This window comes from Megalobrama amblycephala, linkage group LG11 (assembly GCF_018812025.1).
Source record: "Megalobrama amblycephala isolate DHTTF-2021 linkage group LG11, ASM1881202v1, whole genome shotgun sequence".
Classification (NCBI taxonomy): domain Eukaryota; kingdom Metazoa; phylum Chordata; class Actinopteri; order Cypriniformes; family Xenocyprididae; genus Megalobrama; species Megalobrama amblycephala.
The window spans coordinates 17,052,142-17,079,381 of NC_063054.1; the positions used below are offsets into that span (position 1 = coordinate 17,052,142).

At 36.1% G+C, this 27,240-nt stretch overlaps 1 long non-coding RNA gene across 4 annotated transcripts in view; it reads right to left on the minus strand.

Annotated features, from left to right (window-relative positions):
• The window catches only part of LOC125277839, a 90,849-nt gene extending 67,538 nt beyond the window's left edge, over positions 1-23,311 (minus strand). The window contains exon 1 of one of the 4 annotated variants that reach the window (XR_007187001.1): positions 23,236-23,292. This is a non-coding gene — a long non-coding RNA (uncharacterized LOC125277839). Of the gene's footprint in view, positions 1-23,235 lie in introns of all 4 variants that reach the window. The other 3 variants (XR_007186999.1, XR_007187000.1, XR_007186998.1) reach the window with 3 other exon arrangements.
• Positions 23,312-27,240: the final 3,929 nt, after the last annotated feature.

Genomic DNA, 27,240 nt, shown 5'->3' on the forward strand with positions numbered 1-27,240 from the left:
TCTAACAAGAGAAAGTCAGACAGAAAGTCACACACATTAAATCATATCATATCATTGATAAAGACAATGGCTTTTATTTACTTTCATACCAAATAAAAAAAACATCTAGAAAGGCACATTTTGCGGATTAAATTGTAAAACTATCACAGTGGTTGAAAATATTGAGTGACTCATGGATTCGGCTACTTTCTTTGCGAGACGTTTGTAAATGTATTTTACAGTGCAATCACACATGGGATTCTGTCGCACCTGTTGGGACTGTCATTCGTTTCCTTAGCATGGCTGACTGAGGATTCACTCAATAGCTAAAGCTCATTGATATGGCAAAAACCATCTCATCCCTGCCACTCTCAGACAGGTGGCCACCCTCTATCTCTCGGCTCAGTCGCCAGTCGGTGATGAGCCTGAGAATGGAGAGAGGAATACAGATTTAACTGACAGATTTCTCTCTCCATTTTATCTAAACTAGGATTAAAACTACATCTGTGGCAGGCCTAAGGCCAGTTTCACACCGCACAGCAGAGCGTAAGCAGCGTTTCTTTTTTTCGGCCCCCATATTAACAGATTAGAGCATTCACACCGCATGCAGAGGTTGCGCGGCAGCGCGCAGCAGAGCAGAAGCAGCAGTGCCGTGATCGTTTCGGCGCCGGGTCTATTTTTGCTGTGCTGCTAACGCTCAGTTAAAGTAAAAGTACACATTTGATGAACAAAATAAAACATGATTTCACACAAAAAGTGCTCAAAATGCACAGAATAAGCATATGTAGGGTGTTTTAACAAGAACTGGAGTACGTCAGGAAAGAAAATTAATATTAAAAAATATTTATAAAAGATGTACTCATTTAAACTTGTTTTTAATTATTCAGTTTGGGTTAAAGTATAGTGTATTATAAAAAACTAAAGTAAACTAGACAGAAAATATGATATATAAACATTCTTTTAGTTATTACACAGACAGATATATAGGCTCTAGCATACCTGAATCAAACTTGAGTTTGCTGGGGTTTTTTCACAGTTTGCTGTCTTGTAAACATGTGCATGCGGCAGATGATGTAAAACCATGTAAAACACAAAGCTTACCTCATTTGTGTGCAGCAATGGATAACACAAGGCTTTTATTTATTTATTTTACGTTTTTTATGCAAGTGTTGTACACCTCCCCATGTTAACAAACTTTCAAGACTATCAAGTTTATAAATGACCAACTTATAAAAACAAATTTATAGTTGTAAATGCTCCCTTTATTTGCAGCTTGGAGCCGCTGCTGTGCCGCTGTACAAACGCTGTACAAACGCTTCCAGTGTGAATAGCGTTTCTGCAGCGGCAGTTCACGCTCATGCGCTGCTTGAGTGGCAGCATAAAGTATTTATGAGCCTGGTCATCAAGAATTGTGAATAATGATGTTTTTTTTTGTTGTTTGTTTTTTTGGGGGAGAATAACGCTGGGAAAACATACAGGTCCAAACATCAGAAGCCTGTATTCCACCTCAGAATAAATAAAATAAAGTAATTGCGACTATGTAATGTACGTTTTAATGTTTTATATTCTGCCAAGTCTGCATTTATTTGATCAAAAATACAGTAAAAACAGTAATATTGTAATATATTATAACAATTTAAAACAACAGTTTTCCATTTTGAATATATTTTAAGATCTAATTAATTCCTGTGATGGCAAAGCTGAATTTTCAGCAACCATTTCTCCAGTCTTCAGTGTCACGATCCTTCAGAAATCATTCTAATATGCTGATTTGTTGATTAAGAAATGTTTCTTATTATCAATGTTGAAAACAGGTGTGCTGGTTAACATTTTTTTCAGGATACTTTGATGAACAGGAAGTTCAAAAGAAGTTTTTTTTTTTTGTAGCAATGTAACAATTATCAATATAATGCACCCTTACTGAATAAAAAAGCGTATATGTCTATGACTTCATGTGTCATTTGTCAGAATGTACAGTTATGTCATACATGATTTGACCCTGGAACACAAAACCAGTCATAAAGGTCAATTTTTTGAAATTGAGATTTACACATCATCTGCAAGCTAAATAAATAAGCTTTGTTAGGATAGGACAATATTTGGCCGAGATACAACTATTTGAAAATCCGGAATCTGAGGGTGCAAAAAAAAAAAAAAAAAAAAAAAAAAAAATCTAAATATTGAGAAAATTGCCTTTAAAATTGTCCAAATGAAGTCCTTAGCAATGCATATCCACTCACAAAAATACATTTTTGTTATATTTATGGTAGGAAATTTACTAAATATCTTTATGGATCTTTACTTAATATCCTAATGATTTTTGGCATAAAAGAAAAATCGATAATTTTGACCCATACAATGTATTGCTGGCTATTGCTACAAATATACCCGTGCAACTTAAGTCTTTTTTTATATTTTATCTAAGTTTTATGATGGTCTTATTAACTATTAACTATCTCACAATAACCTTTGGTTTTTGCTCTGAGGTGCAGGAAACAGTCTTCAATAGAGATCACACTGAAAATCTGGGAGTCTTATTTAAACCTGAAAATAGGTTTATTTTACTTACAAATCAAATGCTAAGACATTTTGAAATCTTTTTTTTTTATTATTATTATTCAACTTTTCACTTACCACCTGCTGATAATATAATTTGTAATGGAAAATTGCCCTTCAGTTAAATTCTTCACATGGCAAATACTCAGAAAAGTAGCTTTCATGAATAACTCCAATACAATTCTGTGAATTATTCCTATTAACCTTTAAAAACGGTCTCTAAGAACTCAGGATTACAGATGTGCTCAATCTTTCGCTTGTATGAATCATTGATGACACTGTATCAGCACTTTATCGCTCAATAGAATTATTCTCATCTGTGAGTGAGAATTTAGGTCACCCAGTTGAGGTCACACCGAGCTAAAAATGATGTCATTCAATTGAGACCGGAAAACCATGATGTCATTACCAACTTCCAGGAAGCATTTTTTCACCAGCATATCTAAAACTAATTCTGGTGCTCCCAGAGTGCACTACAGGTGAATAGGTGAAGCTGAGAGATGGAAACTAATTTACTTTCTCCTTCTGGTAAACCCGGTGATGTCACATTTAAAGAGCTTTTGTGAGACTTGCAGTCTACAGATTATAGTTTCTGCATGTTCCTCTGACCAGACTGCCAATGTGTCATGTGTATTTAAAGAGCTTTTCACAAAACAAGCTGATTACTGCCCTAAATGATGGAGAGTGTCATCATTACAGAAAGAGTAATAATCCTAAGTAGTATCTTATCTATTAACTCTGTCAGCATTTGTAAGCTAACCATTCTGTCATTGGAATTAGAAACAAATTACGAGAACCAATACAGAGGACTTAAATGTAGATGACAAACTTGGTTAGTCATGCTCCTTCAAGGCCTGGTGATATCACGGACTGACTTCACTTCATGTCATGCGACTGGTGATGTCACCTAGATTGGTGAAGTCACCTTATCTAATACATTTGAAAATGTGTTGGGATTTTAAAGAACGGCAGCTTTTACTGGATGTAGTATTTTCATTGCTATTTCATTGATATTAGAACTTGGGGTTAGAAATATTTTTGCATTAAATTGGCTAAAAGTGACAGTAAAGACTTTTATAATATTATAAGACCCTGAAAACGACTATTATGTTTTCCCACAAAAATATTAAGCAGCACAACTGTTTTCAACATTGATAACAAGAAGAAATGTTTCATAACAAATCAGAATATTATAGTGATTTTTGAAGGATCATGTGACAAGAAAGATTGAAAGTTGCTGAAAATTCAGCTTTGCCATCAAAGGAATAAATTACATTTGAATATATATTAAAAGAGAAAACAGTTATCGTACATTGTAATAATATTTCACAATATTAATGTTTACTGCATTTTTATTAAATAAATGCTGTCTTGGTGAGCTTAGGAGACTTAAAATTCAAACAGATCAAACTTTTGAATTAAAATTCCTTGTTTTCTTAAAAATCCTTTAAAAAAGTAACTGAATGTTTAAAGCTATTAGTAACAAAAACACCCCTATTTTTTAAGTGTAATATAATTAGTCTGATGCAACTTCACATCCAACAAGGTGCATGGAATAAAAAATATGTGGTTTAGGAACAAAAACCAGCAACACTTGTGGCTAAAAAGGCCCTGACGAAGGCCTGTGTGCCGAAACGCGTTGGCAAAATAAAGTTCTGATACATAGCTCCAGTTTCTTAGCTTTTTGTTTATTTTTGACCCCTCCACGCCACAAGTGTTGCTGGTTTTTGTTCCTAAACCCCTATTTTTTTTATAAAGGTTTGACAAAGCAAAATTTAAATACTTATAAGTATCCCCTGAAATTAATTACTCCATAAGAGTTGGATAAGAAGTTCTGATACCTTAAAGACTGGTTGGTTCATCTTCCCTTGAAACCTGTAGTTTATGGGGCTCCATCTGCTGTTCAAAGATTGCACAATCTCTCTGACAGACTCTTTTGTACACACATACTTGTATTGCGATATGGCTGTTCGAATACAGAGTTAGACACTCTCCCTTTAGGAATGAACAACGTTGAAATTGGGAGAGAGATATAGAAACACTATACCAAATCAAACACCATTACACATCTTCACATAGCCTTTAATAAACACAACTGACATGCAGATAAAGTCTGAAAATTCAAGTCTGAAGCCCTATATGCTGTAGGGAAGGAGACTGTGATCAGCCATCAGATCAAGATGAATAGGAACATGTCTCAGTCTGATCCCTAGACAGCTGTAATGTTCTAAAAGACCTATTGCTATCGATTCCCTCAGGCCTTTGTGGAACAGAAACTGTGGACCTCTAGGCCAGATCAAAAGAGGTCAGGTGGAGCTGAACCTCATGAACACATTTCACCCTTCAGATGGAGGCATAATCCAACAAGAAGGTCAATTTATGAGCAGCGACAAGAAATGATCCATTTACAGAACCCGGTGTTGAAACTGAACACACGTCAAAATAAGAAATATTGGAAGTATAGGAAGACACAACAGATCTCAAATACTTAAAGGTACACTACACAGGATTGCTTGCTAAATGCTATGTTTAAAAAGAATTATTGAATAAGTACATTTGTGCAAATAGTGTAAAGCCTCCATTACGTCACTATGGTAAGCCTACAACAAAGAATGTAGGTGTTGGGTTCGATTTGCCAGGAAATGTCAGGCTTATGTCTGTAAACACAGAATATAAGGGCCTGCTACTATATGATATTTACTTGCTCAGATTCCATTTTTCATAAATGTGGCTTGTATACAGCTTCTTACTATCAGTGATCTTGAAGTAGCTAGTAATATCCGCTAAACAAACTAGCAAAAGTGCAGCGCCGAAATGCAACCAATGAAAAAAATTAAAATAACATTACTCCATAATGTAATGTTGTTTCAATCACAGATGTCGATGGAGAGTGGTGTTCCTTTTTAATTACAACAGAAAAAAACAAACATAAAATAAAGTATAAAGTAAGCCAGAATGCTAAAGATTATCAGTTTACATTTCTTATTCAAGTAGTTTCCAGATTTATTTATAATTGCACTGTGAGCGCCAAATTAGTGAGACTCGTGAATAAAACAACCACCCTGAAAAGTCTTTTGAGAGGCTAAAACATCTTGTTATTTCTATTTGTGCCACAGCTAAATGAATAAGTAATATTTCCAAGAAGCCATGAGATATTTTTGACCTGTGACTGCATTGTTTTTTTGTTTTTTTTTAACCCATGCTGACTCCCTCTCCCTCTCTCTTTTCCTCTTCTCGAGTTCTTGCAGTTATAAATCACAGTGATCGCTGTTAATAGATTCAAGTGTTTAATATCATAAATGGAAATACTTTGAATATTAGCATGGTAATTCAGTGTACTGTGCAAGATTTCACAGAGGAATAGAATGAGACGAAAGGAGAATGTGAGGCATTGGTTGATGGGGTCGGGATATGGCAAGCTAAAGCTAATACTATATTCAGACTAGCTGATGTGAGCTGTAATTGCTCCAGGGCCGAGCTAATATGGGGTCTGGAGTGGACCAACTATATAAGAGTGGCTATTAGCAGATGATTAGGCACATGATGATGAAGTGTTTCTCGTTGATTTGGTTCCACTCATTTATTAATGTCAGTGTGTATGTGTGTATTCCAAGACCTTATATATTATATATGCAAGTGCCTGCTAAAAGACCAGCTTAGATTGACATAAATTTCCACGCTGGTCCAAGCTGGTTTGATGTTGGACAAAATGCCCCCACAAGCAGAGACGTAACTCGTTATGTCCCCTTTAAAGGTCCCGTTCTTCGTGATCCCATGTTTCAAACTTTAGTTAGTGTATAATGTTGTTGTTAGAGTATAAATAAAATCTGTAAAATTTTAAAGCTCAAAGTTCAATGCCAAGCGAGATATTTTATTTAACAGAAGTCGCCTACATCGAACGGCCAGTTTGGACTACATCCCTCTACTTCCTTCTTTAATGACGTCACTAAAACAGTTTTTTGACTAACCTCCGCCCACAGGAATACACAAGAGTTGCGTTTGTAGAGTGTGTTTGTCGCCATGTCGTCGAAACGCTGTTATTTTCATCCTGCAGTCCAATCACCGGGTCTGATTCCGGCTCAAATTGATAGGGTAAAATTAAAGACATGTTTACAATAACACTGAGCGCGTGCATCTCCATGTTATGGTAAGAGGCGTGACCTTTCCGGGCAAGATGCGCTAAACTGCTGTCGAATCACAACACAGGAACCACTGGCATAATCAGAACTCGTTACGTTTTTCTGAAGGAGGGACTTCATAGAACAAGGAAGTCATCAGCCCGTTTTTATGACAGTGGAAACAGCGGTATACAGATAAGTAAATTATGTGAAAAATACTGTGTTTTTTTACACGCGAAACATGAACACATGTTATATTGCACACTATAAACACAATCAAAGCTTCAAAAAAACACGAAAAATGGGACCTTTAAGACATGTCTAAATTTTGCACCACTTATTTTTTTGGTAAATAATAACAAAGACTTAAGATATACAAAAACGGAAAGTGCACTCATATTATCATGAAGGGAAGAAAGTGCAGTGCGCATTATTGGAATTAGCCCCGCCTTCAAAATAAAAGAACCAATCGATGATTGGTAAAGTCATTCACTGAATTCTGAACCACATACTAATATACTACTCCTACTGTGATTACCATAGCTTTCTATGGCAGAAATAGTAAGAATAGTATGCTAGTATGCAGTTCGAATTCAGCAACTGTGTCACTGCATCTGCCATTAGAAGCTCCGGTTGGTATAGAAACAGTCAGTGTTCTGCACTTATGACTGCACATGTGCGTGGTTGGTCCAGCCTGAAGAATCTAGTTTTTTGTCATGATTTCAACATTTAGAAACAAAATTTATGAGATGGAACGATGACTGAAATAGCTGCTAAATAGCTCAGTGAAATTACTTGCCTTAAAAGGACTTTGATAATAATGTGTTATTTTGTTTGTCATTAACATGAACAACAATTTTAAGATCATACAGAAGCTTTTGCCAAACAGTTGAGTCGACAAAAGTGTCAATTCTACTAATTCTAGCGCCTATTTATTTACTATAATGTTTTATCAGCAAATCAGGTAAGACTACTGGGCCAAATTAATATTAATTACAAAGCCACCTAATTAATATTCATGAGAAAAGCTAAAATAATTTATCATCATTCTGCAATCACCTACAATCTGGGGACAAGACAACTGTCCTGAAAAGGACAAAAGCATTATAAATATAGTAAGTAATGTCCTAAAAGGATAGTTCACCCAAAATGACAATTCTGTCCTCATTTATTCACCCTCATGTCATTACAAACCTGTATGACATTCATTCTTCTGTGAAACATGAAAGAAGATATCATGAAGAACACCGAAGCCCAAAAAAACATAGGACCATACTGACAATACACTGAGACGTTCTACAATATATATTCATTTTTGCTCCAAAAGATGAAGGTCAGTAAATGGCAGCATCTTATTTTATCATTCCAAATTATCCATTTAATGAAAATCTAAAAGAATCTAAAAAGTTGAGATTTGTCATCTTACCCTCATTACTTAATGTTTCTCGGCATCTCTTGACTAAATTTAAACATATACTTTACCTTCCTCTGTCTCCTTCTCAATAATAAGGCTCAAAGATGCATCTCAATACATCGTTTCTATCTAGCCCGGACTTAAATCAATATAGAGGCCTCACTGCACTATTAGCCGATTTCTCTTCATTCATTACAGCTATTCATCAGCATACCACATGCTCCTGATGTTCCAGTTATCAGAGGAAAGCCTGGGATGAGAGAGGAGAACCACTGTTGATGCTCAGTATACATTGCAGACACTGGAAAGACAACTCAAGTGCTACATGTTTTACAAGATTTTTTTTCTCTTTTTCTGGTTAAAGATGATTACTTAAATCATTGGAAGCGTAAATTGCCTCCTAGCAAATGTAAGACAGAAAAACATGTATTGGATCATCAACAACATTACAAACATCTCTGGCTACCTAATGGTTAGGACAGCATTTAGATATCGATTTCCCTATTGATCATGGATGTCTGCAGCCTGCTTGACATTAACACAAAAGCAACGTGCAAGGTGCATATTGATATGTGCTGTCTGAAGGTTGATGGGATGGTGCTTTTTAGCATACCAACTACAACAAGTGATCAAAAACACAATACCGTCATTGATGATGATGATGTGGTTAAAACCATGCAGAATATTCAACACCTATACTGCCCTGTCACATGGTGAAGTTGCCACAAGGGCTATTTGGGTGAAAGGCAAGCTGTCACTGGGGCAGTACCATTTCATATGGTACACCTTTGTACCTAAAGAGTGCATATTAGTACCTCAGAGATACATATTAGGGGCTTTCGCACCGAAGAATACTAGGAGCTCAGTTATAGGAACTAGCAACTAGGATAGTTCGCCGAGTACTAATTTCTCCCTCGGGCCATGTTCCTGGTTGCATTCGCACCGGGAATAGGTACTCTGAAGCGGCTGACAGTGGCGTCTTTAAGCGTGGCATTTACAAACGCTAAAAACCAGTGGATGGAGGATGCCGTGTTCGGAGCTGTGTTTGTTGTGTGACGTGGGTTTCGTGATAACGGAGATGGAATGTAAGCGCATAATCTATGCGACTGAAAGACAAAAAGTGGGGCTAAGAGACGAAATCTCCTATGACAATTTTCAGTGTTACATATCAGAGGCGGAGAAAAGAACACAACCCTGCAGACAACAGGTAAATACCGTTATCGCTGTTTTCCATGTTCCAAGTAAATATGTTTACACAGCTTTTTAAAAATGCCAGATGCAGGTGTTTGTTGACCAATCAACGTACACTTACATCACTGATAGTTCCTATAGTGCTGGTTTAGACCCTACTCTGAAGTAATTTAATTCCCCCAAAAGGAGTTCTTAGAACTAAAATCGTTCCTAGCTCCTGTGGTGCAAAGATGGCAAAATCCTGGTACTTCAGCCAATAGTTCTAGTAACTATGAAAAGGTTCCTCTGGTGCAAAAGCCCCTATTGGTACCAAAAGTGTACATTAGTACCAAAATGGTACATATTAGAAACTTTTTAAAGGGTACTGTCCCAGTGACAGCTTTTGTACTAACTAAAATTCCAATAATACACATATGATAATACATATGATAATACATTATATATATATATATATATATATATATATATATATATATATATATATATATATATATATATATATATATATATATATATATATATAAAATGAAGACATATTTTAAACAATAAGCTACTCACTTTGGACAAAAAGTCGAACTTGTGTTTTAAATTTTGTAAATTTCATACAATTCGGTAGTTATCACAAAAAGCCAATGTGTTACATTAGCTGTATATTAGCTGGGCAATAACAGTGAAAACATTCAAAAGCTTTTTTTTTTCTTTTTTTTTCTCCGTGTGTTTACACTGATACTGACGTTCAAAAATAAACCTACCCAGAGAAATATTCACTTGAGTAAAAAAGTGTGACAACTAGCCCCAGTCTCCACTCTATTTATATTTGTTTATATGAGAGAGTCTGCAAATGAGAACTATATGTTGGGAGGCATTTCCTGCATGTGTTTTTGAACATATCGTTAGGTGAACGTCACTGTAATGCAAATTACGAGTTCGGCTTGTGACAAGCTGTAATTGATAGAAATCCCTCATGCTTGCATGTGTGTGGTAGACCGCTCAGTCTTGCTTTTCAGTCCCTGCATGCAGAGAGCTCATATTTCCTGCTGTGACGGCTCTTTTTCATCAGCTCTTTGGATTGTTTAGACTCCTCTTTTCTTGCATGGCTCTCTGCCAGCACCCCGGCACACCTGGGTAATCCTGCATGGCACCGGAGCCCTGTTGGGACTACAGAAGAACATATTATCCAACCCTGGCTAAAGCAGATAAGTGCCTGTGAGTGGCAACTGCGAACGTGGGGGGAAATGAATGGCAGAGCATTGGGGAAGAAAACTGGCGGGAATACTGATGAAGTTTGAGGGAAATTCAAGAGCCCTGCAAAAGATGTAATGCGCAGACTTTACAGTATTACGGAGAGAAGATTGTGTTTGTATAGATCACGGTTTGTCTATAATGCGTTGAGCCGGAGTGCTGGAGGTCTTTAGTGTAAAATTCAGATATTTAGGATTGGGAGGTAATCTCAGACATGGTGATGTTGTTAGTATAGTCTCAGGGGTCTAGTCTCTTGATCTCTTAACCCCCTAAAAAGAGCTGATAAGAACTCCTGATTGGATTTCTTGGAAATGCAAGATCTTCATAGAAGTGTTTCTTAAACTACCTTTCCAATTTAGAAGTACTGGTAATATCTTGCACTGACAGTTCTTCTGTAACTCTGTAACACAGCCTTTGAAGACCTTTTGAACATTCTTTAACAGCTCAGTAAGGCCATCAGAAGAAACAATCCCTGCTGCTTGCATAAAGTGGAAGAAAAGGCTGCAAACCATTGCCGTTTGCATTCACAGACGGATGACTTGCAGCACTTGATACAGTAGCACATCACACAGAAATTCTGCAGGGCGCCCAGCTTATGAATCCATTTTTAATTACCAAAAACGGAGCCCCTGCTGGGGCACTGGAGTTCATGGAAGTTCACTTCGTTTGATGTTTCTATTACAGACTCACTTTCCTGAGTGATTTTCAAGTAACGCTCATTGAGATGTCAGATAACTCGCTTTCACATAGACACAATTTTTTTCATCATTCCTAGTTCTTGCAGTTATGTAGTAGTTTCCCCTTAGGTTGAGACTATTATTATGGGATGTTTCATAATACATACAGATCCCAAACTTTTGAACACTAGTGTGTATAAGTTCTTTTTTTAATTACTAATAAGGATTCATTAAATTGATCAAAAGTGATAGTAAATGTATTTTGGTTACAAAACATGTCTATTCCAAATAAATGTTGTTCTTTTGAACTATCGATTCAAAGAATCTTGAAAGAAAATGTATGAAGGGTTCCACAAATATATTAAGCAGCACAACCGTTTTCACAAATATTAATCTTGAGCAGCAAATCAGCATATTAGAATAATTTCTGAAGGTTCATGTGACAGGAATAAATTACATTTTAAAATATATTAAAACAGAAACAGTTATTTTGAATTGTAATATCATTTCACAATATTACTGTTTTTACTGTATTTTTGATCAAATAAATGCAGCCTTGTTGAACTTCTTTCAAAACCGTAATCTTACCACCCCCAATATTTTGAACAGTAGACATTTTGTTTGAAGCTTTTATCTATATTGCAAAAAGGCTGTGATTTGCTTAACATGAACCTGTTTTGCTTCTGAAATTTGATATATTTCTTGAAAAAAAAAAAAAAAAAATCAATGAAAAGCATTGTAAGATGTGAACTGTATTATGTGGCCTTTCTATTCCACAATGGATCTAAATTTGATAATACATACATACTTAAATAGCTTTATCCATTAGCCACTGTCCCAAATGGCACCCTAAACACTCATGGTCTTCCAACGAGTCCACACTTTCGTGATGTAATTCCGCCTTGACTGTTGGGTAAATGTCTGCTGCGGAACTAACTTCAGTGCGGGCTCGGCAAAAGTGTGCATTGAAAGTGTGCACCCTTCTGAAACCTAAAATGATGAATGGGACATCCTACGCTGTTGTTGACTGCACGATAACACGCACACAGGCGGCCATTATATGTCCACAAATGTAAGTGCATATGATGTGTGCTATTTGGGACAGGGCCTAATTGATGTCAACTGAAAAGGAAAGTTGTTTTAGAGAAAGTACATTTCACAGAAAAAAAAAATATATATATATATATATATATATATTTTTTTTTTTTTTTTTTTTTTTTTTCTCCCTTCAGCAACATAATTTCAAGATTTCTATATATATCCTTTACAGGAGCTACAAAACAGCAATCAGTGTTTCAAAGTTCAGGCAAAGTGCAGTATGTTGGTATATTAAGTATGAAATCAGGGCGCTTCCATTTCAAATGTTCTCCATTTCTCAAATATCATTATGCGAGGACATCTGTGAGTGAAGAGAAACATTTAATATGTGGCTGTCTTCCCCATTTGCCATGTAAACTTTAATGAGAGGCTCTAGGGTTGGCACTGCATGAATTATGTATACATTATTCTATTTTAAAGCCCACACCAGGCATCTATCTTTCGGATGGACCGGAACCAATGTGATAGACTGGTTGAAAATGAAGGGCCCGCGGCAGATGTGTGAGAGACATCACACAGAAACACATTACAAGGAGAGTGAATGTGTGTGTGAGAGTGTGTGAGCATATGTGTTTATGTTGCTAGGCCCCTAGAGAACTTGTGTATATATATATACACACACATATATAAAATACATAGGACCAAGGGTTCATCCCTCAGGACCTACCAGAGGAAATACAGAGATGAGAGAGGAGGAAAAACAGAGGGAAACTTAGAAAGTTAAAATAAGAGAGAGGAAAGACATGAGATGCACAGAAGAGAACATGAAGTAATCTAGATGCAGCAGGGATAGACAGATGAATCGTGAAGTATCAATGGTGCTGCTACTGCTGAATCTATGCTGCAGTGCTGAATTTTCAGTGCTTTAGCAAAGGAACTCATATTTTACCTGAATTATGAATGTGAGTTTGCAGTCTATATTGAATGTGAAACAAAAAAAAGATTGTGTGCCTTATAATAATACAAATTTAAATGCATGTATAAAACTATAAATAATACAAATGAACAAATTACTCTTATGAACCGGTTCATTTCGGTGAATCAAAAACATACAGTATGACTAGTGTAGTCCAATTGCCGAAACAAATGACTCCTATCCATTCTTTAAATGAATAGTTCTAAGAGACGTGTTACCAGTTTGAAACACTGACCTGTAAAAGTTTCAGCATTAACAGAGAAAATATCCTTCAAATGTAAATGGATTATGGAAGGATTCATAACTGAAACATACTCAAATGAATCAGAATCAAAATAAAAACATAAACAGAATTAAATCAAATGAACAGCTTGTGAATGTAACAATCAAATAAATGCATAACTTTCAAGTGTCCAATACAAATGTTTTTCAGGCCCATTTAAAGCTAATATTAAAGGGGTGGTTCACTGCTTTTTTTCTAGGCTTGATTGTGTTTATTGGGCGCAGTTTAACATGTCTTAATGCTTAGTTTTTTTTAAAAAAAAGGCTGTATTTTTCATATGTTTAACCTTTATTTTACACCGCTGTTTCCATTGTCATTTGCCGGATTGACTTCCTGCGTCTATGATACCACTCCCTCCGAAATACACAATGTGCTCAGATTGGTTAGCTGGCCCAGTGTATTGTGATTCGCAGAAGCGTCCGGAAACGCCACACCCCTTACCATTAGTTGTTACATGTGCTTCAGTGGAAATGTAAATAATGGCATCTATATTATCAAATTGAGCCCGAATCAGACCCAGATAGCAGTAATGATGAAAAGGGTCAAGTAGAACCTCTGCAAGTACGGTTTATTTTCCATTTGTATTTGTGTCAAAGTGTTTAGATGCTGTCACTTGTAAATGTTACTGCTGTTTGTTAGCTTTCAATATATGGTGTTATCCTGATTAAAGCTTTATTGTAGCTGAATACATGACTGAGTAGTAGCATTTTCATAAAAGTAGCGTTTAATTTATAGCATGAACAACTGTTTGTCTATGAACATAGAAGTTTGTTGGTGTTTGTTGGCGTTTGTTGGAGAAGTATGCAATAGAATTTAGCTAACTGGCTAGCGAAGCAAAAACGCATTGGTCTTTGTTTGCGTCCTTGATGCAACCAAAAAAATATCAACAGAACTATACATTTAAAAAACATGTACAAACAATAAAACATGCTTACAGTTAGGGGCCCATAAACAGCAGTTTCTGCTTTTAAAGTGGGAACTGCTTCATCTTTCAGTAATAGCCTTGCTGCAAATCCAGCATTGAACTCGTGTAGATTCTGGAAGCTGTCTTCCGCACCACATCCACTGTAGACAGTGTTTTTTACAGTCTATGGTGTAGGCAATATCACTGATTATTATAATGGGTTCTATTATCTTTTGATGCGTCGCGTCGCTTGCGTCCAGTTTGGACAACTCTTCCGCTTCCATATGCCATGCGACATGGCCTCGCCCACTTTGTTTCGTGTTCCCGTGGGCAGGGTTTATGTTAATTGCAGGGTTTATGATGTCACCAACCCGGGAAGAAGTTTGTTGTAGTCCAAACCGGTCGTTTTTGAGGCATTAAACCATAACTTTAAAGGGGCTCTATGTAGGAATGACACCCAGTGATCGAAATAGGTACTGCAGTCCAAATTCAAAATATTGTTTGCCCCGCCCCCTCGTTCAAAGACACGGGTGGCCAAGGACACGCAACAAGAGAGAGCGCAATTGACAATGAAAGCTGAGGAGACTTACACACTGTAAGGTGATGAATTGATTTATTTGTGTTTTAATACGCTGTTGTTCATAGAGATTTTTAGATGGATGCAGAGGCTTTTTAGGTTGGGTCAGAATCTGTGATTCTCTGACCCAGTTTGTTTGCTGGTTTCCATGGCTGCAATACGGCAAAAACTGGCAACCTGTGATTTCGAAATACTATTGGATAAACTGGTTTCGCACAGACCAAAACAATGACATTCCAACACGGAACGCACATTTTTAAAGTAGAATATCTGGCTGAAGCATTGTTTTTCTGAGGAACATGTAGGTGAACTTAGCATGTTTCCTAAATATCTGCAAACATATTGGGGTATTTTTATGCTTTATTAAAATAAAAATCTTACATAGAGCCCCTTTAAAAGACAACAACTCCATTTGCGTTGAACTTTCAAGCGCTGTAACTTTGCAGATACGGTTTATGCTCAAGTAGCAACATTACACACTAACTAAAGTTAAAAAAGTGAAATCGCAATGAACCACCCCTTTAATAGCTTTTTAATGTTAAATGGATATAACTACAATGGTATCATCCTTGATAGTACTTGATATCGGATTGAAAAAAATAAACTAAGCCACAGAGGGAAGGAAAAAGCAGTAATGAAGCATTCTGAGTGATCATAATAATGTGTCTCTCTCTGCACAGATGGGTTCAGCTGGAGTCTGCTTCGCCTGGGGGAACCTCGGTGGGCACAAATCCTAAATCACATATGTCCCCTCAGGCTCATCTCTGTTGTTTGCCTCCAGACACCGCAGCATCAAGAAATTTTGAATAAGAACTTGAATAATACTCTCTCTCGCAGACACATATGAATGCCACATCATTACTCTTTCTTGCCGGAACAGAGATAAAATTCTTACAGCAGTTCATTGAAGTCTGTATGTACACATGATCAATATTATTAAGGCATAAATGCCAAGGTCAATGGCTAAGGGACACAGGGTCCTCCTGGTTGTCATAGAGACCTTCCTCGGTCTCCATTGTGACCTGCCCCTGTCTTAACTGACCTCCTGTGTCTCATCAATTTAGTGACCCAAAGACATGACTCAGATTGTCTATTAGTCGATCAGTTCTATGCGATCAATAACATTGTCATGGCTGAACTCCTCTTCATTTAATCAAAGACCAAGACTGTTCTACCACTGCCATTTGTGAATGATACTGCTCATTACATATGTCTCTGCACCAAGGATGGGCTGGGCATAGGGAGCATTGGGATATTTCCCAGTGGGACGGCCGACTTCTGGGACAGCTGGTGAAAACAAATTCAGATATAAATAAACAAACAAAATTTTAAAGGCAGAAAAAGTGTATAGTTTAAAAAAAGTTTAGACATTACAAGGCTGCCCTATTAAAATAGTGAAATGTGTAATTAAATGTGCTTGATTCTGGGGCTGGGTATCGATTCAGATATCCCAAATCAATTCAATTTCGATTCACAAGGTCTCAATTCGATTCGATTCGATTTTCAATTTCGATTCCCGATTTGATTCAATTAATACATTTTCACATGCCTCACCACCAAAAATAATAAATGAATAAAATAGTTATTGTTTTTGACCCATGTATACTTATATTGTAATAAATAAGGTTGACAAATAATTTTAGATACCAGTTAAATTTAACATTTGAGACCACAGCTAAACTACTAATATAAATTTCAAAGATTATTAAAGGCAAGTAAACTGTCATTAATAAAAAAGAATTAATAACTAAACTTCAAGCAATAGCACAAATAAATAAATACAATAGAACAAAAATTAAAAATGAAATAATCAGTGCTTTTAAGGTTTTTCAGCTACAGTGCTCAATGTAAATGAGTGCACCCCCTTTGAATATTAACATTTTAAACAATATCTCAATGAACACAAAAACAATTTCCAAAATGTTGACAAGACTAAGTTTTATATAACATCTGTTTAACTTATAACATGAAAGTAAGGTTAATAATATAACTTAGAGAACAAAATTTTCAGTTTTACTCAGATTAGGATGATGCAAAAATGAATACACCCCACTGAAAGTCTCTGGAGCAAAGCTAAATTTTAGACTACAAATGTCTAATTTAACAAGAATTCAACCACAGGTGAGTCTAATTATTCATTATACAGGTGTCCAGCAGACAGCTGACTATAAAAGGGTGTTAAAACCCCTTCCCATTTCATGCTGTCAGCAATGGCACCACATGGAAGAGAAATGTCACAAAATAATTTCTTTACACCAGAAAGGTGGAGGCTACAAGAAGATCAGCAAAGCTTTACTTATCAGTCAGAATACTGTAGCAAAAGTGATACAAAAATGTAAAAAAGATGGAACTGCAACCATCTCACAGAGATGTCCACCTCGTAACACCTCGACAGGAGCGTCTTCTGATGAGAAGGGTTGAAGAAAATCGGCATGCAAGTTTACTGCAGTTATCTATGGTGTACACTGCAGAGGAATGGCATGCATGGGTGCCACAAAAGAAGCCTTTTCTAAAGCCCAGGCACAAAAAAGCCCGCCTAGAGTTTGCCAGGGCCCATGCTGACAAAGATGAAGACTACTGGGACTCTATACTCTGGAGTGATGAGACCAAGATAAATGTTTTTGGAACTGATGGCATCAAAACTGTATGGTGTCGCAAAGGTGAGGAATATAAAGAAAAATGCATGGTGTCTAGAGTGAAACATGGTGGTGGCAGTGTCCTTATGTGGGGCTGCATGAGTGCTGCTGGTGTCGGGGAGCTGCATTTCATTGATGGCATCATGAACTCACAGATGCATTGCTTTATACTGAAAGAAGAGATGATACCATCACTCCGTGCCCTTGGTTGTCGTGCACTTTTCCAACATGACAATGATCCTAAACACATTTCTAATGAAGAACAGGGTGAAAGTGATTCAGTGGCTCCTGATCTCTAAACCTAATCGAACACCTATGGGGAATTCTGAAGAGACAAGTTGAGCATCACTCTCCATCCAGTATCCAGTTCCTAAAAGAGGTCATTCTTGAAGAATGGAAAAAGAGAGATGTTGCAAAATGTTGCCAACTTGTTCATTCCATGCCTAGAAGACTTGGTGCTGTCATTAAAAATCATGGAGGCCATACAAAGTACTGGATATAGTAGTTTTTGTTGTGGGGTGTACTCATTTTTGCATCACCCTAATTTGAGTAAAACTGAAAAATGTGTAATCTAAGTTATATTATTAACCTTACTTTCATGTTATAAGTTAAACAGATGTTATATTAAATTTAGTCTTGTCAGCACTTTGGAAATTGTTTTTGTGTTCATTGAGATATTGTTTAAAATGTTACTTTTCAAAGGGGGTGTACTCATTTACGCTGAGCACTGTAGGTCTAACAGTAGTTTTCAGGTACATAAATTGAATAAAGTAATCAAATGTAAAATTACTGCAAATAATCTTCACTGTACAAATTAAATAAAGGTTCATCCTTATTAAAGTTACAAAAACGTTACTCAGTTAAGAGCAGGGAGTGATTTTCTCTTTGTCTTTTTTAGTTTGATGAACATTAAAACAGACAGCTGCAGGAATATTAGGTTGCTGTCACTTTAAGACTAATGCCCGGATACAATAATGATACACAATGCGTTCTTTATTTACTGCTTACTGTAACCAACTATGTTTAGATACTCGCAAAGGGGGCATTTTGATAAAAATTTGTGTGAACTGTGTGTCCATTTAGGCACAAAGAGAGGTGAAAGAATTAATTTTATTACTTGCAGGCTGTCTGAGGTGCGCAGCTCTGAGCGCTTTCGGTGTGTTTGCCGCACACACAAAACTTCTCACATAGCACGCGCGAGTTCTCTTTCACTTTAATGCTTAAATTAGCAAGGCTTAAAAATGCGTGCAAATGATAAACTTTCGTGATCATGCAGCGCTGGCCTGATCGGGAAACTGACAGTTCCTTCAACTGTCCGTAAAGTCTTTCACGCTGAAGGACGCACATGCATCCGCCATGTTTATCAGTAGCACTGAATGAATGAATGAGTCCCCGGCCCGCTGTAACATCATGCAAGGTAAATAAGAGGATGACGTCTAGTGGAGAAGACTAATAATAAAATTAACGTCGATCAGAAAAAAAAAAAAATCAATCCTTGGCTTTTGAAAATCGATATTGAATTGACCACATTTTAAAAAACGATGAATCGAAAAAATTTTTGACTATAAATTTTTTTTTTTTTTTTGCCCAGCCCTACTTGATTGTTAGTTTACAAAAAATTTAATGTGTTATTTAAATGTATAGATTTATTGTTTCTTTGCAAAATAGATATAAAAAGTCTATTTCTTCAAACATATAAAAACACAGAAATTCAATATACACTATTGTTCAAAAGTTTGGGGTCATTAATATATTATTTATTTATTTACTTATTTATTTATTTTATGCTCACCAAGGCTGCATTTATTTGACCACAACAGTAATTTTGTGAAATATTAATAAAATTTAAAATAACTGTTCTCTACTTTAATATATTTTAAAGTTTTATTTATTCCTGTGATGGCAATACTGAATTTTCAGCATCATTACTATATATATATATATATATATATATATATATATATATATATATATATATATATATATATATATATATACACACACACACACACACACACACACACACACACACACACAGGTGCTGGTCATATAATTAGAATATCGTGAAAAAGTTCATTTTTTTATTGTAAATTATTTTAAAAAATGAAACTTTCATATATTCTAGATTCCCTACATGTAAAGTAAAACATTTCAAAAGTTTTTTTTTTTAATTTGTTGATTAGAGCGTACAGCTAATGAAAGTCCAAATTCCAGTATCTCAAAATATTAGAATATTTACATTTGAGTTTCGTTAAATGACCATCCCTACAGTATAAATTCCGGGTATCTCTTGTTCTTTGAAACCACACTAATGGGGAAGACTGCTGACTTGGCAATGGTCCAGGAGACAATCATTGACACCCTCCACAAAGAGCGTAAGTCACAGAAGGTCATTACTGAATGGGGTGGCTGTTTACAGAGTGATGTATCAAAGCATATTAAATGCAAAGTTGACTGTAAGGAAGAAATTGGGTAGGCAAAGGTGCACAAGCAACAGGGATGACCGCAAGCTTGAGGATACTGTCAAGTAAAGCTGATTCAGACACTTGGGAGAGCTTCACAATGAGTCGAATGAAGCCGGAGTCAGCGCATCAAGAGCCACCACACTCAGACATCTTCAGGAAAAGGACTACCAAGCCACTTCTGAAACAGAAACAACGTCAGAAGCATCTTACCTGGGCTAAGGAGAAAAAGAACTGGACAGTGGTCGAAAGTCCTCTTTTCAGATAAAAGTAAATTTTGCATTTCATGTTGAAATCATGGTCCCAGAGTCTGAAGGAAGACTGGAGAGGCACAGAATCCAAGCTGCTTGAAGTCTAGTGGGAAGTTTCTGAAGTCAGTAATGATTTGGGGGGCCGTGACATCTGCTGGTGTTGGTCCATTGTATTTTATCAAGTGCAAAGTCAATGCAGCCATCTTCCAGGAGATTTTGGAGCACTTTATGCTTCCATCTGCTGACAAGCTTTATGGAGATGCTGATTTCCTTTTCCAGCAGGACTTTAGCACCTGCCCACAGTGCAAAAACCACTTCCAAGTGGTTTGCTGACCATGATATTAATGTGTTTTATTGGCCAGCCAACATGCCTGACCCCTGAATCTATGGGATATTTTCAAGAGAAAGATGAGAAACAGTTGATCCAACAATATACAGATGATCTGAAGGCTCAATAGTGCCTCAGCAGTGCCACAGGCTGATCACTTCCATGCCACACTTCACTGATGCTGTAATTTGTGCTAGGAGCAAGTCATTTGCTGTAATATGTGCTGCCGACCAAGTATTGAGTGTACAAATGAACATACTTTAAAGAACTTGAACTTTTCTGTTTTGAAAATCCATTTTTGATTTATTTTAGGAAATATTCTAATATTTTGAGATACTGGATTTTGGACTTTCATGTGCTGTATGCTCTAATCATCAAAATTAAAAAAAAAAAAAAACTTTTGAAATGTTTTACTTTACATGTAGGGAATCTAGAATATATGAAAGTTTCATTTTTAAAAATAATTTACAATTAAAAAAATGAACTTTTTCACAATATTCTAATTTTATGACCAGCACCTGTATATAAAACTTGTGCTGCTTAATATTTTGATGGAAACCATGCTACCATGTTACATTTTTTTCAGGATTCTTTGATGAATAAATTTTATAGCATTTAATCGAAATCTATTGTAACATTATAAAAGTCTTTAAAACTTTTCATATTATTTTATATAGATAAACCTTATTTTATATCATTTTATATACACATCAGTCTGACTTAAGTAGTTGAGAAAGAGTGCTGAGAAAAAGTCATTTCAATAATACTTTTGCTATAGCCCAAAGGAGGATAATCCCTCTTTTGCAACTGTCTGGAGAAGGTCAAATGGGTGCATTGGGCAGCACAGTTTTGGCCAGCCTGGAATAAAAGCTTCTTAAAATATTTGTTAAAAAAAAAAAAAAAAAAAAACTTTTTAATGTAAGCACAGTGCCTTGGCTTGTTGTCTGTGGTAATATACCTGGAGAAACCAATCTTTTAGCATTACTTTTCATCAAAATGGCAACGGCGCAGCTGGAGCGTGACCCTCCCAATATTTTGGGCACATTTTTTTATAGTCAATCACCTGAGCTGTAAATGTCATGTGACTTATAACTCTGAAAATTACATCCTGACTCTGACCACGTGATACAAGAATCCCAAGTCCTTCACAACAGCAGCTCATTTAAAAATAATAATAAAAATTTGAGGAATGGGGTCTCTTAAAACATCTACAATAATAGAACTTTGTCCACAATTTTATTTAGTTATAATATTACACAGAAACTTCTGAAAGGCTATGAATTGAGAAACATTTTAACCATCTGAACCAGACAAAATTTGATCCTCAGTATGTGCCAGTGTATCACATGACCACATCTCCCTGTGTGGCTGCGTCTGGAGCTGAGGTCAAAGGTCACATGAGAGGGAGTCCGAGATAGCTTGAGGAGAAAGAGGAAGGTATTTCTCACAAAGACCCAGTTTGTTAGTCTTTCATGAAAGAAAGAAAGAAAGAAAGAAAGAAAGAAAGAAAGAAAGAAAAGGGTTTTGTCCATTATTTGCTCTGTGACTTAAGAACACACAACTGCAATAACAACAGATCCAGCAGGATGACAAATGCAATCTTACAAAATGTAACATAACCAGAAACAACTACAACACATGCACTATGATTTTGCCTGCCCATCAGACCATGACAGCACAGGACAGGAATTTAGCTCGAGATGTAATAGGTCACATGTGCACACATAAAATGAATACAGAGAGGCTCTATTCACACACACATGGGATTTTACAGTCTTAACAAACATGCCTACAGGGACGCCCCGTGCTCCGCTCTATTCTGCAACATCAGAGCTTGAATTAAATCAGATCAGGCTAAGCTGAGCTGGAGGAAAAGCCCAAAACCAAATCATCTCAACCCTCCAATCCAAGTCATTCAGCTCAATGCTGAACGCAGATCGCCAACAGTGCTCCTGGCCAACAATCTATCTGGAAAACCCCTTACCATACTTCTAACAAAGTGAGTAAAAAAGGAGGAGGAGGAGGAGGACAAAAGATTAAAGAATTTTCAATTTAATGTTTTCTCTAATTATATTATAGGCAAAAGTTGCACAAAAAAAAAAAAGCAATTTAATCTAAAAATTAAATTAAAATATAATACATTTTTAAATATAATAAACTTGATACAATAAATGATAATATATATATATATATATATATATATATATATATATATATATATATATATATATATATATATATATATATATATATATATATATATATATTTTCTGCAATTAAGTTTCTGCTTTGCTCTGATTTTAGCCTTATTAAAACTAGCTTTGCATAATTTGATGCATATATTTTATATATTCCATGCATCCATTATAAGTTTACAAGTCTTTTAAGTCCCTACTTTTACCCACCCAGAACCGATTATTCTATTATTTCCTCCAGCTGTATCATATGTTGTTCTCCACCTCAAGCATACATACTTGCATTTCAAACACACAGTAAGGCAACATACCCATTGAGCACTGGGAGTCTCAGATCGCTTTATGAGAGACGGTTAACCTTCCTCAGCCTATGCCTGTGACAGCTGTCAGCTTTGAAAAGACACCAACCTTTCATTTTACACAAGGGAGATCCAGTGTGCTTCTCTTTCCAGGCTTTCAGGTGGAGGGCACTCCAGCAGCCCCTGTATTATATAAGAACAGAGAGGTTTCATATTAGCCCAGTGACTTTGAGTGCATGAACTGATGGAATATTAAACAAATGAAAGAGAGACAGGGCAGGATGCATGTGTAGTTCGTTTCTATAGCCCTGCAGCCCTTTTACTCTGCTTCAATAAAAAAACTGTCATACTTGATAAAAGATAACAACTTCAAAACATGTTTAGTTCGAAAAAGAATATTTCTTCAAAAGAGTCGACATGAAGCAGAAATTGCAACCGAATTTTCTTCCCCATTCTGATGTACATACAAGTGAGACGGCGTATCGAACGAATAAAAATATAGCAGGACTTGAAAAGGACTTCTATTTTTTTAAGTTAATTTTAATTTCATGTAATTTTATAGTTTTTACACAATTGCTAAGACACATTTCTAGAAAACTTCACCCATTTTCTTTACAAAACCAAATCTTCAAAAATCTTCAACCAAACTATAAAAAAGTTTTACTATTTAAAAGTTTTTCATTTTAGAAACTATAGCACACATATGGACAAATACAGTGGCATGAAAAAGTATGTGAACCCCTTGCAGAATCTGTGAAAATGAGAATTATTTTAATAAAATAAGAGGGATAATAAAAAATGTGTGTTATTTTTTGTTTAGTACTGTCCTGAGTAAGATATTTTACATAAAAGATGTTTGCATTTAGTTCACAAGACAAAACAATGTCTGAATTTATTAAAATAACCCCATTCATAAGTATGTGAACCATTGATTCTCAATACTGTGTGTGGTTACCTGATGATCCATGACTGTTTTTATGTTTTGTGATGGTTGTTCATGAGTCTCCTGTTTGTCCTGAGCAGTTAAACTGAGCTCTGTTCTTCAGAAAAATCCTCCAGCTCCTGCAGATTCATCAGTTTTCAAGCATTTTTTGCATATTTGAACCCTTTCCAGCAGTGACTGTATGATTTTGAGATTCATCTTTTCACACTGAGGACAATTGAGGGACTCAAACTCAACTATTAAAAAGGTTCAAACATTCACTGATGCTCCAGAAGGAAACACGATGTATTAAGAGCCGAGGGGTGAAAACTTTTGAATTCAAATATCAAGGTAAATTGTACTTAATTTTTCTGCCGGGAAACATGCAAGTATCTTCTGTTGGTTCCGAAGGGCAGTACTAAATGAAAAACATTGATATTTAAACAAAATAAGAAAAATTGTGACATCTTCATCCTGTTCAAAAGTTTTCACACCCCGACTCTTAATGCATCGTGTTTCCTTCTGGAGCATCAGCGAATGTTAAAATGCTTGAAAACTGATGAATCTGCAGGAGCTGGAGGATTTTTCTGAAGAACAGAGCTCAGTTTAACTGCTCAGGACAAACAAGAGACTCATGAACAACAATCACAAAACTAAAAAATCATCAGGATCATCAGTCGTGGATCATCAGGTAACCACACACAGTATTGAGAATCAGTGGTTCACATACTTATGAATGGGGTTATTTTTATAAATTCAGCTATTGTTTTGTCTTGTGAACTAAATGCAAACATCTTTTATGTAAAATATCTTACTCAGGACAGTACTAAACAAAAAATAACATGCATTTTTTATTATCCCTCTTATTTTATTAAAATAATTCTCATTTTCACAGATTCTGCGAGGGGTTCACATACTTTTTCATGCCACTGTATGTCAGTATATTATTCATATTTTTACCTGGTTTATCCTCAAAGGTCAATGATATTTAAAGTTCTTAAAGATAAAATGCTTACAATGACGCTGCAAAATCAAGAAAAACAAGAGAACTTTGTGTTATGATAAAATTTTGTTTTCAGAAAATATATCTTGAATTAAGTTTATTCTTCCATTCACAATTTTATTTATTTATTGCTCAATTTTGTTACATTTTTGTCTACTACAGGAAAACAAAGTAAGAAATACATACAAACTTCGAGAAACAAACTCAATTCCAGATATATTTTCTTAAAATAAGACAGAATCTTATGAAATTTTGTAAATTTATCTTGTTTTAATGACGTTTAGATATTTTACTGGACAACAAGGCAAAATTCTATTTAAGAAAATTGCTTTTTTCAGTGTGAAACAAAATTTTAGTATAATTAATAGTATAAACAACAATACATCAGTGTGGAAACAAAAATATTTTTTAAATGTGTGAGACTAAATGCCACTGATATGATCCCATAAAGTCAACTTAAGCATTCTAATCATAATGCGTTTAGTAATTACTATTTATTTGGTGCTTTCAAGAAATGACTTATTTGAAACACATTCTTTGTGTGTTCTACGGCACCTCCCATATTCTCATCGTGTAAAGTTCATGTCTCAAACATTCACAATGAAGCCACCGGAGACCTGTGCATTCGACAGAGAAATCTGTCTCCTTCCTTCTTTTATTAAAGTCTGCATGCATAACATCTACACTCAGGATGCATCCTTCCCCCTCTCCATATCTGTGTTCCCCCACTCCGCGTTGTCCCGTACCTCCTCACATATTCTTTTAATCTCTGCTTGGTGCTGTTATAATTGTTCTCTGTTCCTTTCATGATTTGTAACTATGACCCAGAACGGTTGCAACACAGATGAGTCCAGTGACAGCTCACACTGAGATCCAAACCTTGTATGACTGGTGTTGTTGATGTGTCTGGGTACAACACTGATGAAAGGCTTGAAACTTTAGAGTGATGTACAGTATGTCATCACTTGCCATAATATGAATGGCATCAGGTAACTGTTACTCACTCCATTTACACTATTGTCCTTTTACTTTATTAGGGCCCAAGCGAAAATTCGCGCAGGGCCCTCTTGTTCTTCTAAGGATTATTAGGGCCCAAGCGAAAATTCGCGCAGGGCCCTCTTGTTCTTCTAAGGATTATTATTATTTTTAGGGCCCAAGCGAAAATTCGCGCAGGGCCCTCTTGTTCTTCTAAGGATTATTATTATTTTTTTTTTTTTTTTTTTTTTATTTTTTTTCCGTCTTCCGGGGCTTTTTGGGGGCCTTAACATGCTCAAAAACTCTTGAAAATTGGCACACACATTGGAATCCGCGGCCATTAGGACGCCGGAGAGGCTGGTACCCGGGCGTGGCAGGGGGGCTCGACAGCGCCCCCTTGAAAAAAGTCTGAAAATTTGGTCCATATATTAAACACGCTTGCACGTATTAGTATGAAACTCAGTACACATATAGACCTCATCGGGCCGAACAACTTTCGTGCTCTAAGTTAAACACCACGCCAACAGGAAGTCAGCTATTAAGGGTTGTTTGAAAAACGCATGCTCTGGAATTTGATATACTCCTCCTAGACGATTAATCCGATCGCCACCAAACTCGGTCAGCATGAAGTCAAGACACTGATGATTAAAAATTGCCAGGGGATTTTTGATATCTCGAACGGTTTGGCCGTGGCGAGGCAACGAATTTATGGCGAGAAAAAGGAAACAGGAAATGTGTTATAACGTCTGCATACATATATTGATCTTTATGAAACTTCACGAGTGTGTTCGTTATAGGAGTCTGATCACATGGATGTGACTATTGTGAGTCAAAGTTATAGCGCCACCAACTGGCAGCAGGAAGTGTATCACTTTTTGAAATGTTTTGAGATCACCCTCTTATTTTTACCTGATTTGCTTCAAACTTCATCAGTGTAATGTCAATACACAGCAGATGTAGACCTATGACAGGATTTTTGATATTTGAAATATTGTTGCCATGGCAACAGGTCAAACTGTAATAATATTCTTGAGTGTTTTTGAGGCTCTTAACATGCTTCAAATTGCATGAAACTCGACACACACATCAATATTGTCAACCAGTAGACATGGACAAAGCCATAGAAATGGGCGTGGTGGAGGGGCTCAGTAGCGCCACCTTTTGACAAAAGTGGGGGGGTTAGTTTTTCCTACAATCACCAAACTCGGTACACA